The sequence below is a fragment of the Pelmatolapia mariae genome, linkage group LG16_19, assembly GCF_036321145.2.
Source record: "Pelmatolapia mariae isolate MD_Pm_ZW linkage group LG16_19, Pm_UMD_F_2, whole genome shotgun sequence".
NCBI lineage: Eukaryota > Metazoa > Chordata > Actinopteri > Cichliformes > Cichlidae > Pelmatolapia > Pelmatolapia mariae.
In genome coordinates this window covers 38,415,272-38,431,811 of record NC_086241.1, presented here as the reverse complement: position 1 = coordinate 38,431,811, position 16,540 = coordinate 38,415,272, and positions in this window count along the sequence as shown.

Below are 16,540 nucleotides of genomic sequence, written 5' to 3'. Positions count from 1 at the left end.
GCTAAAAGACAGAGATCGCTGGCAAGCTTCTTCCAGCACATCACAGCCACCAACACTGCTTTCACCAAGAGGGAGGCAATTGAAAACTTTCTACCTGTTGTCAGTTTGTGTAGAGCGTGATGCTGACCCTCTCAAATGGTGGAAGGAACATGAAGTTGCCTATCCAGCACTGAGCTGCCTGGTCAAGAAATACCTTTGTGTGCCAGCTGCCAGCTCCCCTTCTGAAGGGATTTTTAGTTTACTGGAAACACTGTAAGCTGCCACAGGGCATCCTTGAAGCCTGATACTGTTGACAGATTAGTTTTTCTGGCACAAAATCTGTAAACAGTAAAGTAGTTGGCCTGGCCAATTATTTGTGCTCTTTCTATATTTTTATGGTCATTGTAGATTTGCACAAACGACCCACTGACTAAAGGATGGAATTTTGTTGATTTCATTCAATTTGTTTACATGTTTTGTTTATTTTTGCACAATGTACCAGATGATTGTTCAGGAATACACACAAAGAAGCTTTAGATCTCAAATGTTGTGGCTGAAAATGGAGGAACTGGTATCGGAGCTGCCTCTGCATGAGAGGGTAAGGTTCTGAATGTCTGGAGGGAGAGACGACACAGGGAGTCAGCAATGGCATTGAAATGGCCTGGGATGTGTTCTGCTCTGATTAAGAACTGGTGGGTGACTGATAGCCAGGTGAACCGACACATGAAGGGCATGATGGAAGGGGAATTGCTTTGGCCTTTGTTCATTATGTCAACAACGGCGAGGTTGTCAGAGTGAATTAGGATGGCTCTTCTTGACAATTTGTGGCCCCACACTAAGGCTGCAATGACCACTGGGTAGATTTCGAAAATGGCTGACGAAGGCAGGAACTACTGCTGGATATATTGACGGAACCAGGAGGCCAAGCTGAAGAGAACCACCTTCCACCATAATAACCCCCAAAGCCGGCAGAAGGGACAGCATCTGTGTAAAGCTGAATATTATTGGGGTGAGACAGCTGATCGTCATAAAGAAATTCAGTTCCAGTTAGCAAGGAGAAGCAAAAAAGTGCTGCCTCCTAGGTGCATGATGGGTCTGCCCTTCCTATCTGAACCTTGTGGCAAAGGCATGCTAGGCATGGATGCCGTGGGTTTGGACATTTCTGGTGTAGAGGCTGGGGCCAAACGGGTAAAAGTGGATGAGCGGCATGAGGGCTGTGAATCATTTTGGGCTGGGATGATGCAGGAGGAAGCGGGATGCGATGGAGCACCGCATATTTTCCAGAAGAGAGGAAAAATGGGCAGCAAAGATGCAACAGTAGAGTTCCTGATCGAGGCGGCCCCAGAAAGTGTCTTGATTAAAGCGAAGAAGCGAACTGGATGTGGTACTGGTAAATGCCGGTGCCGCCAAACCATAAGGTGAGATTGAGTATTATAGTCAAGTAGGTATCAAGCTCTTGTCTTCAGGAGTGAAAGGCAGTGCAGAGAACATCTCTGTATAATGAAAATGCGAATGCAAACTCGAGTGGAGTGAGCTCTTTTCTCTGAGATGGGGCCGTAACACATATGATGATGCAACTGTCGTGGCTGTCGATCACCCTGGGTTGAGCGGCTGTTTGAGTGGAGGAAGAATGAAGGGACCTGGGCTAAAAAGCTTGGCCATGTGCTGCTTGAAGTTTCACCTATGGGAAGAAGAAAAACTGCTGGGTTAGAGGAATGTATAGTTGGATACTCGGTTGTAGAAATGCTAGCTGAAGTATTGCAGAGAGAAGCTAAGGTGAGAGTAACTGGCTACCTGGTGGCGCAGATGTTTGCTGCAGAGTTTAGCAAAAGAGGGATGAGTGGTTGAGAAACTGGGAACTCGGTGCAACGGAGGTTTGCTGAGACGAGTTGCGAAGGAGGGATCGAAGACCACAGAACTGGCAACCCTAGTCAGGTGCCATGCAGAGTAGGAGGAGCAGCTGAGGAGGGAGAGAGCGATGTGGTGGCTGGATGCCGCAGTGGCAGGCTGGTGGGCAAGACTGCGAGGTGCTGGGAAGTTTCGTTGGTGGAGATGTGAGCTTCATTTATGCCTGGAGGAGGATTATCTCTACTTGTCGAATGAATGTGGGAGCGCTGAGAAGTTAAAAGGAATTGAAATAACTTCCGGGCTGTCAGATTGGTCAAAGCAAATGTGTGTAAAGAGCAACAGATGCCTCCATGAGCACTTTTGTTCTTGTGAAGATCAACGGACGCCTCCATGAGCACCTATGTGCTTGTGAAGCTCAATGGATGCCTTCATGAGCATGTTTCTTCTTCTGAAGGTCAACAGAACTCTACATGAGCATCTGTCTCTGTGTAAAGGCAACGGATGCCTTCATGAGCACTTTTCTTCTTCTGAAGATCAACAGAACTCTACATGAGCATCTGTCTCTGTGTAAAGATCAATGGATGCCTCCATGACCCCTTTTGTTCTTGAGAAGATCAATGGACATCTCCATGAGCACCTTTCTGTGTGTAAAGATCAACTGTAATATGTGTTTGCACTGATTGCCGATCACGCTTCAACTGAGTCTTCCTCAGTCAGAAGGAATGGTACGCCACAGTGATGTAGTTCAAATAACTTTAATAAGGAGGTGGCAGATGGCATCAACAGGATGAACAGCATTGGTAGGGATGCAATTGAATTATAATATTCAAATGTAGGTAAAGGGGATGTGAGTGTGTGTATGTGTGTCTGGTCATCTGTAAACAGAAAGAACAAATATGTGTATTAACCACTATGTCTTGATGCATGCTCAATCATCCAGGAAAGTAAATCTCCAAAAGTTGAATCTGTTCATCTGGACGTAGCGTTTTGTGGGAGAAACGTGTCGTCACTCATCCAGGTGACCTCTTCAGTCTCAGCTGACTGCAGGTTTCAATCTTATAAAGAGTACATTTGCATAATGACTGAAACCAGCCCACTGAAGGAACAATGGGCTGGGAGGTCAGTCCCTTAATCTTAATTATGCAAATTCTCATGACCATTGATCAACAACCACTGACCAAAACCCACTGATCAAAGACCACTGATCAATGGCCATGAGTCCCATTCACAGAGAGTTGGGGAATGGCTGCAATCACAGCATTGTAAGATGGTGACAGATGTACCCTTAGGCCCCCTCCTCAATTCAGAGATGGTCTTTCCCTTTTCACGTAAATGGCCTCCTTGACTCCGCGCTCAAACCAGCGTTCCTCCCTGTCCAGGATGTGTACATCCTCATCATTGAAAGAGTGTCCACTGGCCTGTAGGTGTAAATAGACTGCAGAGTCCTGGCCTGACGAGGTGGCTCTTCTGTGTTGTGCCATCCGCTTCGCCAGAGGTTGTTTGGTTTCCCTGATGTATAAATCCTGGCAGTCCTCCTGGCACTTAACAGCGTACACTATGTTACTCTGTTTGTGTCGGGGGACCCGATCCTTGGGGTGGACCAATTTTTGGCGCAGCGTGTTTTGGGGTTTAAAAGCCACAGAGACCCGGTGTTTAGAAAAAATGTGTCCCTCAATCTGGACTTTCTGTACGTGAAGATACTTCTTCTTTAACTGTTCAGCTGGACATGACTGAGTAGCTAGGCTCAGCTGTTGGGCTGTGAAGGCATGTGTTACTTTGTACCTCGCTTTGGGCTTAGCCCTTGGTGACACCTGGAATGAGACGAAGCCTCCCTTCATCTGGATTACATCTTGACAGATAGTTCTCAGTGAGAGTGTTGCTTCCTCCTGTTCCAAACTTAGAGATTTAACTGCCGCAGGAAGCACAACAGTCTTCTCTGAGCCGTCATCGAGTACGGCAAATGTGTCCACAGATTTGCCACCATGATGTACTTGGATGAGTACTACTTTAAGCATAACACGGCCTGAATGACTTGAATAGTCTAGGTCAGGGGTCGGCAACCTTTCTGATGATGAGTGCCATCTAAAATTTCCTCAGAAGTTAATGTGCCATATGATTGCATTAGCAATAAATTTAATAACGCTCTATATTAACAGTTACACACTATATAGAACCACTTTATAGAATTATATTTGTTCACAGATGTTGGCAGCTATCAGCGAATAGTTATCAGCTATTTGGAAACAAAAAAAGACACTTTTTATCCATAACAAGAACTCCATAACAGCAAATGCAAATGCTATTTATGGTCTCCTCACAACAATGATAAATACTGTAAATTAGGCCTCTGCAATGTTCTGAAAATAGTTAAACTTGTCAGGTAGTGATGTCCAGCAGGTGAAAATGCAGCTCCATGAACACGCACAGCTGTGGATTCCAGCTGTGTTTGTAATTCTGCAAACTTTGACCCCACAGAGTCGAGCTTTTCAGTTCATAAAGAGTACTCTTATGCTGTTTTGTGGATCACAAGGTTTAAAACTACTTATAAACACACACACACACAAAGTAACTCCACCAGAGTGCCTATTTCGGGTCACTTTTGCCGGTCCAAGCCCGGGTAAAGGAGCAGGGTTGGAATTGTGACATTAAAAAAAGCAATAATTGCTAAAAGAAATTTAATTTGTAGTTCTAAATAAACTCTAAATCCATTTAGGACGTTTTTTACTCACTTTATGTCTCTTCCACGATGTTATTTCTCTCTCCAACAACATAGGTTACAATTACATTAGCATGACCAATTATGCAAATTAGGTGATGACATCATTTAGCGACTTCTAGCAACTTTTAGGACAACCAATAGCGATTTTCCTTACTGAGGAGTTGGCAACACTGACCAGAACATTCTAGCTGGATTGCCAGTGAGCACAGTATGTGTCAGAAATAGTAATAAAGAACTGAATGCATAACGTAACAATGATAACAATGCCAAACACATGAAATTATGGAGGGGTGGGGGGGCAATATCTATTACAATACTTCCATCTGTGTCCACCCATTACAAGAGTCCCACAGTATGCAGAGTGTTTACGGATGAGAAGCAAAAAAGCAGTGTCAGGTGCTATAAAGCATATAAAGCGCCTTGAGGCGACTTTTGTTGTGATTTGGCGCTATATAAATAAAACTGAATTGAATTGCTAAAAAAATAAACCTTAGACTCAAACGTTAGAACAGGCTTTTCCCCGCAGCACGCCGTGTAATAAATACTCACAAAGAAAACGGCGGCCATTACAACTTATGTCTAAAAATGTATCGTTTCATGCATCGGTTAAAACACTCGACTCCAGGTACACGACGCCCAGCTGGAAACACGTCACGCATGTCGAGCTGCCCGAGATTCACCGAATTTACAGAAAATGTTACATTTTTGTGATTTATATCGTTGTCGGGACGATAGATGTCTTATATCGGGATATGAGATTTTGGTCATATTGCACAGCCCTAATTGACACACTGGAAACACTAGTTATAGAGCACGTTTAGGGTGATTAATCTGCATAACATCCTGGGAGATAGCATTTACCGTTATTAACCCTCTGATGCATAGTGGTCACTGGAGTGGACAGCTACTAAAACATTGGTTTCTATGGTGGAACTGCATATTAGCCTCTAGAGTGCTCTCTGCTGCCATGCTCCATTGAGGTCAATTCAGTGTTCAGTTAGTGCAACTGCAAGTAAATTTCCTCTGAATCAAAGATGGCAGACAAACTGTCACCCCTGCCGACCACTGCTGGCATATCCTGTCAATTCTTCTATGCTAAAAGAGCCCAACAGGTAAAATAAAATATGATGATATGCAGTAACATCTAGGGAAGGATATTATCTCTTTGGAATAAGAAATTGTTATGTCTAATATGTAGAAAACTATGATTAACCATGTGTCCAATGAAGTGGACATCATGCATTACCCACTATATTTTTTTAACATAAGCCATAAATTGCTTCACTGTTTCTTGGGACTGTTTTGGTTATAAGTAAGCTTATAATTGTTAAATTTATAAGCTACTCATTTAAAATATATATTTTTGTGCAGATCAGCTGTAGTTTGAGTTACTATAATAATTATTTTATCATATTTTGTAGACTTCAAATGCAGCAAAGAATAAGGCAGCGTACAGAATAGTCCAGGAAATTCCATCCAGCTCCAGTGATGATGATTTCATTGATGAATGCAGTGATGGTGAGTTCAGTGATAAGTCCAGTGATGATGAGTGGCTGCCAGAGCAGAACAGAGACATAGGAGCTACGGATGATGAAGACACAGACAGTCAGGATGCAGAAAGTGAGAATGATGAGGGGCAGGATGAAGAGGAAGGTCAGCATGATCAGGGAGCTGTGGGAGATGGGTACATGGCACCTGACCATACTCAAGCCCGCAAAAATATTTGGAAAGTCCAAGACATTGATTTTGATGGAGACTTGCCTCCTTTTCTAGGAGAGTGGAAATTGAATGTGGAAGGGAAGGATCCCATAGATTTCTTCAGACATCTGTTTCCAGCAGATCTAATTGATAATATAACATACAACACCAACTTGTATGCTCTACAAAAAGTGAAAGAAAATCTGTCAGTAACAGGAGAAGAGATTCAGGTTTTTTAGGGATCAACCTGATCATGGGGTACATTCGGTATCCTAGGGCACGAATGTACTGGTCTAGTGAGGACGGTCTTCGTCTTGGAATAATTGCAAATGCTATGTCTGTAAACAGATATGAGCGAATCCTGAGATACCTGCACTTTGTGGATAACTTGACTTACCAGCCAGCAAACACAGACAGGCTCTTCAAAATAAGACCAATCCTATGTGCTCTTCGGGAGACATTCAAGGCAGCAGCAGACCCTGAGGAATTTCAGTCAGTAGATGAGCAGATAATTCCTTCCAAAGGCCTACTGTCCATCAAGCAATACATACCAAAAAAGCCCAAACCCTGGGGAGTGAAGGTATGGGTGAGAGCAGGAACCACAGGCTATATGGTTCGACAGTTCTGTCATCCACATGGTCTCGTCCTGTGCTGGCCAATCCCCTGAAGATGTTGCCAACAGATGGGTCAAGAAGGATAAAAAGATGATGATGATCCAAAAGCCCTTCTCTGTGGCCCTTTACAATCAACTCATGGGTGGGGTTGATCTTGTTGACCAATGTCTGGCAATGTACCCCCACACACATCGAAACAAGAGGTGGTACAGCCGAGTGTTTTTTCATTTTTTGGATGTGACCATTGTAAATGCCTGGCGCTTCTACCAGATGTCTGGTTTGAAAAAGATGAGACTCCTCCTCTTCAAAGCATCTGTGGCTCGTGCACTAATAAATAGTGGCACCCTCCAGCAATGCAAAAGAGGAAGACCCAGTGGGACCCCACAACCCGTGAAGTGGAGAGCAGTCACCAAAGTAGCCCGTGAGGTCAGGTTTGCTACAGGATATCACTGGCCCCAACTGACCGAGGTGAAAAATGCAAACAGATGCCATGATGTTGCGTGCACACGGAAGACCAAATACATCTGCATGCAATGCTGTGTGCCATTGTGCCCTGGATGCTTTGCAAACTTTCACACAGCCTAGGTGCGATGAACATGGAAGTGTTCGGAGATGCAGAGACTAAGATGTCAGTTTGTGTTTTCTTCCAGCATGCTAATAAGGGCTTGGTAATACTGTCCTGCATCGTTATAGAACTGTGTAGACTCAAAAATGTTTCTCTTGTTGGAGATAGTTTGCCATATTCAGGTGTAGGATTCACAGCTAGGACTGTTGATTGGTTTTGTTATTTACGCCCAAACATTGGGGCTATATGATTTGAAAGTTCCAAAAAATTGCTGAGATGTTTTTCAAAGGATACAAGCAAACAAGTGCTTGTATATTTACAATAGAACACAAGGTAATTCATTTTTACAGTAACTTCACAGTATTTCATGCTAAGTGCTCGGGCGCATGTGGTCCACTGGAGTGGACAAGTTTATAACTTTATAAAAAAAAAAACATTTTTGGGGAAAAAAAAAAGAAAAAAAAAAAAAAGAGTTGAACATTTTTTTTCCTCACGTCCTGAGAAGAATAAAAGCACTTAAGAAAAAAATCTTGACCAAGGCTTTCATAATTCATGCATCAGAGGGTTAATACCTTTTCATCTTTTTTTAGTTGAATCGTTCAACTCAACAAAGGGAGCTGGTTGAGTGTGGACCTCCTGTGATGAAGCTTGGAGGTCAGGTCTTGAAATTTGAAGATGGAGAGTGGATTACAGGTAATGGGCTTTCTGAATAATTACCTTTCAGTTCTCTGTGTGTGTGTGTTATTATAATAAACGTCTGCCTTTATGTGGCCAACACAGCATAAACTGTTTTTCTCCTTTGTGGAACCAGAATCTATTGGAAAAATGTCACTAGAAGAATCCAAGGACTGTAAAAAATATATATATATCCAGCTGGAGGAGGAGAACAAAAGGTTGAACCTTAAGATTAAACTTCTCAGTGATATGGTAAGACCAAATGTCATTACATTGTGAGTAATATTATGGATGCAATATGAGGCTCTGAGGTAGTTTATTTTTGCCTCCTCTGCAAAACTGTTATAGCTGCTGTCATGGTTCGTATTTTGAGGAAGAGACAAACGACTGCAAAGTCCCAGTGTGTCAAAATAGTGACTTTATTAAACACATATATATGTGGGGAAGATGAGCATCATCACACATCCAAAGCCGATCTCCCCAGAACAACAGATGAACAGTTGTATTTATAACAGTTGATGACGAGCATCATGCGTCAAAGCACTTGGATTTACTGGAAATCTAAGTATCAATTCCCGTAATCCAAGAACATTCCAGTACATCGGACCCTGAAGACTCTTCACTCCCTACACCAGATGTTTCTTGTTATTGCTAAACAGTCACGTACACCGGACAAGTCACGTAGCAGTTTTGAGCAAAACAAGTCAAGATACGGTGTGTGTATGCACAGGCCCTATTATGTGTGTCTTATCCTCCGTGAACCTCCTCCGAGTCATCTGTTACCAGGCAGAGTCCACACTGCAGCAGATTACTGGGCCCACAGGTCTCCATGCTGTATGCTGTGATTTTATTATATGTGATGTGTTGTATTCTAAGCAGATATGGAATCCTTTAGTAGCTTGGGTCACCTTAACTTTTTCCATTGATCGGCCAGACCTCACGCTGCCCGTAGCTTCAGACCCTTAATTGACCTAACCCAGCTTCAACTCTCTAATAAGCACAAAATGCAATATAGATAACATGATTACAGTTGCACCTGCAATGAAAGATCATCATGTGATTATGACAAGCGCCTTGAGGCGACTTTTGTTGTGATTTGGCGCTATATAAATAAAATTGAATTGAATTGAATTGACAACCCCTGAAATACAGACTTTAATGTAACATCAACAGCTTCAAAAAATGCTCTGATGAAATGATAACTAATGCAACATGAATAGTAACAGCAAAATAATTTCCTAATCTCTACACTCCTCCTCTTTGGCCTTTGAAAAAGGCCAACACTCCTCTCATTGTCTCACTCCTCGGGCAACTCAGCCACCTCCTCTTTGAGTGAAGTGATGCTCTGCGATCCTCCTCTTCTTACTTCAACTTCCCAGGTAGACTACTGGTTAGTCGGTGCACGGGTGAGAGGGTGTATTCTGCCTCTATTTCTTTTTGGCACCCGTGTTATTTAGAGATGAGCTTGTCTCCACCAAGCCCTCAACAGCTACTGCACACTGAGACCAATGGAACCAGGTCTCGCCTTTCCCCTTCAACTGGACCCCTGTTGTGGTACGAGCCGTCACTTCTGGAGCTTGGCACGCTCCCTTCATCGCTCAGGTTCTCATGTCCCAACGCTGCTGAAGGTTTAAGCCAGAGCACGTCGTACACTTTACTTGTCCTCCTCAATGTCAACGATGAATCTCTCATTTTATTTAAAATTTTGCTTTGGGAAGTCTCCTCTCGATCTCCTGGAAGCTCAGTAGCACAGCTCCCTGTGCTATGTCTGCTGTTCCTCAAAATCATCACTGATCCTCCTCAAGCCTCTATCCTGGCCTCAGCTTCCATCCTGTGGGCACTCTTCCTCACTCACTTCTCGTCATGGCACCTGCAGATTAAAAATCGACCTTCCTCTTGGGCCACACGGCATGTGTCAACTCCCCACTGAGACATGTACAAGAATGTTGCACATTCTCTCTAAAACAATCTCCAGGGTTTCCCACTTGGAGCAGCCATACTCCAACCTGTAACCCTGTGTAAAAACATTAGTCAGCAGTTACATGTTAAGCTTGTTTAACTCCCAGCTCCATCTCAATTCAATTCAATTTTATTTATATAGCGCCAAATCACAACAAAAGTCGCCTCAAGGCGCTTTATATTGTACAGTAGATAGCACAATATTAAATACAGAGAAAAACCCAACAATCATATCATATGACCCCCTATGAGCAAGCACTTTGGCGACAGTGGGAAGGAAAAACTCCCTTTTAACAGGAAGAAACCTCCGGCAGAACCAGGCTCAGGGAGGGGCGGCCATCTGCTGCGACCGGTTGGGGTGAAAGAAGGAAAACAGGATAAAGACATGCTGTGGAAGAGAGACAGAGATTAATAACAGATATGATTCGATGCAGAGAGGTCTATTAACACATAGTGAGTGAGAAGGTGACTGGAAAGGAAAAACTCGATGCATCATGGGAATCCCCGGCAGCCTACGTCTATTGCAGCATAACTAAGGGAGGATTCAGGGTCACCTGGTCCAGCCCTAACTATATGCTTTAGCAAAAAGGAAAGTTTGAAGCCTAATCTTGAAAGTAGAGATAGTGTCTGTCTCCCGAATCCAAACTGGAAGCTGGTTCCACAGAAGAGGGGCCTGAAAACTGAAGGCTCTCCCTCCCATTCTACTTTTAAATACCCTAGGGACAACAAGTAGGCCTGCAGAGTGAGAGCGAAGTGCTCTAATAGGGTGATATGGTACTACAAGGTCATTAAGATAAGATGGGGCCTGATTATTTAAGACCTTGTAAGTGAGGAGCAGGATTTTGAATTCAATTCTGGATTTAACAGGAAGCCAATGAAGGGAAGCCAAAACAGGAGAAATATGCTCTCTCTTCCTAGTCCCTGTCAGTACTCTTGCTGCAGCATTTTGGATTAACTGAAGACTTTTCAGCGAGTTTTTAGGACATCCTGATAATAATGAATTACAGTAGTCCAGCCTGGAAGTAATGAAGGCATGAACTAGTTTTTCAGCATCACTCTGAGACAGGATATTTCTAATTTTAGAGATGTTGCGCAAATGGAAGAAAGCAGTCTTACATATTTGTTTAATATGTGCCTTGAAGGACATGTCCTGGTCAAAAATGACTCCAAGGTTCCTCACAGCATTACTGGAGGCCAAGGTAATGCCATCCAGAGTAAGAATCTGGTTAGATACCATATTTCTAAGATTTTCAGGGCCGAGTACAATAACCTCAGTTTTATCTGAATTAAGAAGCAGAAAGTTAGCGGCCATCCAGGTCTTTATGTCTTTAAGACATTCCTGCAGTTTAACTAATTGGTGTGTGTTACCTGGCTTCATGGATAGATAGAGCTGCGTATCATCTGCATAGCAGTGAAAATTTATGCTATGTCTTCTAATGATGCTGCCTAGGGGAAGCATGTATAATGTAAATAGAATTGGTCCTAGCACTGAACCCTGTGGAACTCCATAATAGACCTTAGTGTGTGAAGAGGACTCTTCATTTACTTGAACAAATTGGAGTCTATTAGATAGATATGATACAAACCACTGCAGCGCAGTACCTGTAATACCTACAGCGTGCTCTAATCGCTCTAATAGGATATTATGATCAACAGTATCGAACGCTGCACTAAGGTCTAGCAGGACAAGCACAGAGATGAGTCCACTGTCAGAGGCCATAAGAAGATCATTTGTAACCTTCACTAAAGCTGTTTCTGTGCTGTGATGAGCTCTGAAACCTGACTGAAACTCTTCAAATAAGCCATTCCTCTGCAGATGATCTGTTAGCTGTTTGACAACTACTCTTTCAAGGATTTTTGATATGAAAGGAAGGTTGGAGATTGGCCTATAATTAGCTAAGACAGCTGGGTCTAGAGATTGCTTTTTAAGTAAGGGTTTAACTACAGCCACCTTGAAGGCCTGTGGTACATAGCCAATTATTAGAGATAGGTTGATTATATTTAAGATTGAAGAATTAATTAATGGCAGGACTTCTTTAAGCAGTGTTGTAGGAATGGGGTCTAAAAGACACGTTGATGGTTTGGAGGAATTAATTATTGAAGTTAACTCAGAAAGATCGATTGGAGAAAAAGAGTCTAACTTAACATCAATGGTACTAAAAGTAGCTGTAGATAATATTACATCTATGGGATGATTATTGGTAATTTTTTCTCTAATGATAAAAATTTTATTTCTGAAGAAGTTCATGAAGTCATTACTAGTTAACGTTAAAGGGATGGTTGGCTCAGTAGAGCTCTGACTTTTTGTCAGCCTGGCTACAGTGCTGAAGAGAAACCTGGGGTTGTTCTTATTTTCTTCAATCAGTGACGAATAGTAAGATGTTCTGGCTTTGCGGAGGGCTTTCTTATGAAGCAGCAAACTATTTCTCCAGGCTAAATGATGATCCTCTAAATTTGTGACACGCCATTTCCTCTCCAGCTTACGAGTTATCTGCTTTAGGCTACGTGTTTGAGAATTATACCACGGAGTCAGGGACTTCGGATTTGAGGCCTTAGTTTTCACTGGAGCTACAGTATCCAGAGTCGTACGTAGTGAGGAGGTAAAATTATTAACAAGAAAATCGACCTCTGTTGGAGTAGCGTTCAGATAGCTGCTCTGCTCTGTGTTGGTACAGGGCATTGAAGATGATAACAGTGGGTGGATTATATTCTTAAACTTAGTTACAGCACTTTCAGAAAGACATCTACTGTGATAAAGTCTACTCTCCACTGCTGTGTAATCAATCATTGTAAATGTAAATGTTATCAGGAAATGATCAGACAGCAGAGGGTTTTCAGGAAACACTGTTAAATGTTCAGTTTCTATGCCATATGTTAAAACAAGATCTAGAGTGTGATTAAAGTGGTGGGTGGGTTCTTTTACATTTTGACAGAAGCCAATTGAGTCTAATAACAGATTAAATGCAATGTTGAGGCTGTCATTTTTAGCATCTACATGGATGTTAAAATCACCCACAATAATTATTTTATCTGAGCTGAGCACTAAATCAGATAAAAAGTCTGAGAAATCAGAGAGAAACTCTGTGTAAGGCCCAGGTGGACGATAGATGATAACAAGTAAGACTGGTTTCTGAGTTTTACAGCTGGGTTGGACAAGGCTAAGCATCAGGCTTTCAAATGAATTAAAAGTCTGTCTTGGTCTTTCGTTAATTAATAGACTGGTGTGAAAAATTGCTGCCACACCGCCCCCTCGGCCTGTGCTTCGAGGTTTCTGGTAGTTAGAATGACTCAGGGGTGTTGATTCATTTAAACTAACATAATCATCCTGCTGCAACCAGGTTTCTGTAAGGCAGAGTAAATCGATTTGTTGGTCAATTATTAAGTCATGTACTAACAGAGACTTGGAGGAGAGAGACCTAATATTTAATAATCCACATTTCACTGTTTTACTCTTTGGTTCAGATGTGGATTCTGTATTGTTCTTTCTTTTTGATTTTTTATGTTTAAGTTTTTTATTGCTGGTTTTTGGTTTGTTTTTTGTCTTTTTGGGAGCTGACACAGTCTCAATGGAGATGGGTTTTTGCGGGGGTAGCAGGAGGAGAGAAGCTGCAGAGAGGCGTGTAAGACTGCAACTCTGCTTCCTGGTCCCAACTCTGGATAGTCATATTTTGGGGGGTTTAATAAATTGGTCCATATTTCTAGAAATGAGAGCTGCTCCATCCAAAGTGGGATGGATGCCGTCTCTCCTAACAAGACCAGGTTTCCTCCAGAAGGTTTGCCAATTATCTATGAAGCCCACATCGTTTCTGGGACACCACTCAGACAGCCAGCAATTTAAGGAGAACATGCGGCTAAACATGTCACTCCTGGTCTGATTGGGGAGGGGACCAGAGAAAACTACAGAGTCCGACATTGTTTTGGCAAAGTTACACACCGATTCAATATTGATTTTAGTGACCTCCGATTGGCGTAACCGGGTGTCATTACTGCCGACGTGAATTATGATCTTACTGTATTTACGTTTACCCTTAGCCAGCAGTTTTAAATTTCCTTCAATGTCGCCTGCTCTGGCCCCTGGAAGACAATTGACTATGGTTGCCGGTGTCTCTAGCTTCACATGTCTGAGAACAGAATCACCAATTACCAGAGTTTGACCCCCGGCGGGTGTGTCGCCGAGTGGGGAAAACCGGTTAGACACATGAACAGGTTGGTGGTGTACCTGGGGCTTCTGTTTAAGACTATGCTTCCTCCTCACCGTCACCCAACCGCCCTCGTTCCCCAGCTGCTTGGGGTCTGCCGGGGGAGAGCAAGCGGGGCCTACGCTATCGTCGGCTGCACCAGCTACAGGGGCCTGGCTAGCTATGGGTGAATGAAGGGTGCGAAGCCGAGTCTCCAATTCAGTAATCCTGGCCTCCAGAGCTGCAAATATGCTACATTTGTTACAGGTATCATTATTGCTAAAGGAGGCCGAGGAGTAACTAAACATCTGACACAATGAGCAGGAAAGTGCAACAGGGACAGGTGAAGTAGCCATGGTGCTAATGAGTCGGCTACGAGCTAAGCTAAGCTAGCGAAACAGTAAAGAGACAGTGAGTGAATACTTTGGCTATAAATTAGGTAGTGAGCACACAGAAAGGGTGATTCAGATGAAGCACGTTAAGATTATACTATGAAAAAGGGATGTATCAAAAGATTTCAATTAAATTGCTAAGCAGAAAAGCTACTCAGAAACACCACTGTGTTTGAGCAGGAACAGGAAGTGATACTGTTAGGTCTAATTGTTGAATTAGACCTAATTCAACAATTAGACTGTACAAATTTCTTAAATTTGTACAGTCTTAGTTCAAGCAGTAGGATCAAAGCCATTCCTTTGATCCTAACCACCTCTAACCACTTTGTGCTGGGGGAGGTTTTATTGCAGATACATCCTATCTGGAAGATCTGCTTCTTTTGATGTAAACTTCCTGCGTTTACGACCCTTTGGTCAGCAGGAGGTAACACACACACACACACACACACACACACACACACACACACACACACACTTACCTACATACAGAAGTTCACACATATACATATAATGCCTTAGAACCATGTGGGCGTTGCTTTGCTGTGTTTTGTGTGAACTGTCTCTCAATAAAAGGCAGCGAGAGGAGGCCGGATTTGGGGTCATTTTCGTGCTGGACACAGATGAGGCCTCCCTTGCGCAAGTAATCGATCGAACGCTGTTGCCTTGTTTTTCTTTCATGATGAATAAGTCTCTAGAACTAGCGGGGTTTGTGGGAACAGACCCAACAGATACTCTACCACAAAGCGAGCGAAACACCAAGTGACAGCGCCACCCACCAAGCGCTCGAGCCTGTATCCTGGAAGACAAATCTGTTAAATCACTTCTTATTTACAACCAACTATAGATCACGAGAGTGATAAAGTATTCAGCAAAACAGACAAGTCTCATGTGCAGGTTTTCTCCAATCATTAAATCACTATTATTGCCATAATTTGTCCCCAATCATCAATCATCCCAATTTATTCCACAATTTAATTGGTGACTTTCCTTAAGCAATGTCACTCCACTGTTTTATCACTATGAGCTCAATAGTGGCCAGCTAGTGAGCCCCCTATTAAACTATTCCATAAACACTGCGTCTCTTATTTGTTTTCTCCTGTCACTTGTCTGTTTTCTACTGAATCCTCCACATGCACCCTTAACAAAAGCAAAACAAACATTAGCAACACACATGGACCATCTCGGTGGTCAGGCGTCGGCCATCCACATTCCAGAGGTGCTATAAAAAGACCATAAAGTCAAGCCATCCATAGCTGTGGAAACAAGTGACACTAGTTTCAACACAGGGAATGTCTCACATGTTATTCACATTGTCAAAGTAACCTTCACATTCTCGCAACAACACAGTGTAACAGCATCACCAACTCATAACCTGTAAAGACAGTTTCTTCACACATAAGCCCAGAAAACCTGTAATAGGAAAACAAACATCAACCAATTGTTCTGTTATAAATCACATCATCAAATCACATCATTAACTCTCTGCTCTCTCGGTGGCACTCTCTGAAAAGAAATGTAAATGTTAACGCTGCGCACAAGCCCATGATTAACACACCCCTGTTAGATTCTCAAACACAGAAAGTGGCATTTAAAAGGTTAAATCGTCACACAACCTAGGATGCTGCTGTCATCATCCTGCTCCTGTAAAAAGAAACACACATAAATTCATCCACCCTTTTGTCCTGTCTAGGTGGAGGTTAACCTTGAGTCGTGGTCAAGTCCTGTCAGCTTTTGTCAGCTTTTACCAGTCAGTCAGTTTGTTTTTATTACCATTCATTCATACATTCACTCTTTCTTTGCTGATAGAAGAAACCATCGCCGCATTTAGATTTCCCCCCTCAGCAAAATGACGTCATTTCAAAAAGAAAAACAACTTTAGATGGATTACCTCACTGAATCCTCTTTTGTCAGGG